At 46.7% G+C, this 1,642-nt stretch overlaps 1 pseudogene; it reads right to left on the bottom strand.

Annotated features, from left to right (window-relative positions):
• Positions 1-935: 935 nt before the first annotated feature.
• On the bottom strand, positions 936-1,247 carry LOC104987634 (annotated as a pseudogene).
• Positions 1,248-1,642: the final 395 nt, after the last annotated feature.

Below are 1,642 nucleotides of genomic sequence, written 5' to 3' on the forward strand. Positions count from 1 at the left end.
CCCCTCTGCCCACCATGGGCGCCGCTGCCCGCAATCTGATTCTTTCTCCACATAAGCACTGTATTGGGAGATGGTGTAGACAAAGGTAAGAATCCAAAACGTTCTTTGGAAGTGAGGAGAACAAGGTAGAGCTCAGTAAGGCTGGAGCAGGTACGGGAACCACCCAGTAAAACACAGGCTTGAGCAGCTCCCCCACATACATTTACATAAGCTGTAATCATTTCATTATTAACATAAAGAGGATAAATGGGAGCAAACGGAGGAAGACAAAATGTGGCATAAAATGGAAGGCAGGTGGGAAAAAGCATGGTTAGCTGTAATCTGTGGAGAAGGCAATGGCACCCCAGTACTCTTGCCTGGAAAATCCCATGGACGGAGGAGCCTGGTAGGCTGCAGTCCATGGGGTCGCTAAGAGTTGGACACGACTGAGCTTATTCACTTTCACTTTTCAGTTTCATGCATTGGAGAAGGAAATGGCAACCCACTCCAGTGTTCTTGCCTGGAGAATCCCAGGGACGGGAGACCTGGTGGGCTGCCATCTATGGGGTCGCACATAGTCTGACACAACTGAAGCGACTTAGCAGCAGCAGCAGCTGTAATCTGAATGGCACACTGGAACAAGAGCTGAGGTGAGGAAAACCTTCCATACTCTCCACTCCTCATTTTTACTTTATTTACTTACTTATCATTATTTTTAAACATTTATTTATTTACTTGACTATTGTTGGGTCTTAGTTGCAATGTGCAGGCTCTCTAGTTGGTCCTGCTGGCTACAGAGCACTGAGTTGGTTTGCTGTGTTCCACAGAGCTTAGTTGCCTCTGCCACATGTAGGGTATTAGTTCACTGACCAGGGATCGAACCATGTCCTGCACTGGAAGCCAGATTCCTTTTTTTTTTTTTTTTTAAGAGCTTTTTATTGAATGTGTTACTAAAGAAGTTTAGTCAAAAAGACCAAAGCCCATGTCATCATCAGACTCTTCAGATTCTTCTTTCTTTGCTTCTACTTTTTTCTCCTCAGCTGGGGCAGCAGTGGTGGACAGGATAGGTCCACCAGCCCCTACCATACAGATGAGGCTCCTGATGTTGACATTGGCCAAAGCTTTTGCAAACAAGCCTGGTAGAAAAGCTCAACATTTATACCAGCTGCTTTAATGAGGGCATTGATCTTATTCTCCATGACCATCACCTCATTGTTGTGCAGAATGAGGGCTGAATAGATGCAGGCGAGCTCCAAGACCGGGACCATGGTGTGGGTGAGTGCTAGCTGGAGGCTGCCAGGTGCAGTGCTAGTCGCCAGTTGATGTGAGGACCTCACCCTAAAATGGTGGAAGCTTCCTTGGAAGGACTGAACACCTTAACGGCAGCGGAGGAAAGCTGAACAGTGGATTTTTCTTTACCAGTGGGCCACCAGGGAAGTCCCAGTCCTCATTTTTAAGAGTGGATGATACTGCATCTTGGGGAGACAGAAGTCACAAGCTCACACCACAGCAGAAGCAGATCTTTATCTCTCACCATTCATCATCTCTGAGTGGAAACACCATCCATCCTTCAAGGCTCAATTCAAAAACCATCCCTTCCTCCTTTCTCTTTCACCTCTGAATCTCCACAGATGATTGGACTCTGAAACTAGAAGAGCAACAG

The sequence above is a fragment of the Bison bison genome, unplaced genomic scaffold (assembly GCF_000754665.1).
Source record: "Bison bison bison isolate TAMUID 2011002044 unplaced genomic scaffold, Bison_UMD1.0 scf7180017864103, whole genome shotgun sequence".
In the NCBI taxonomy this organism is placed as follows: Eukaryota; Metazoa; Chordata; class Mammalia; order Artiodactyla; family Bovidae; genus Bison; species Bison bison.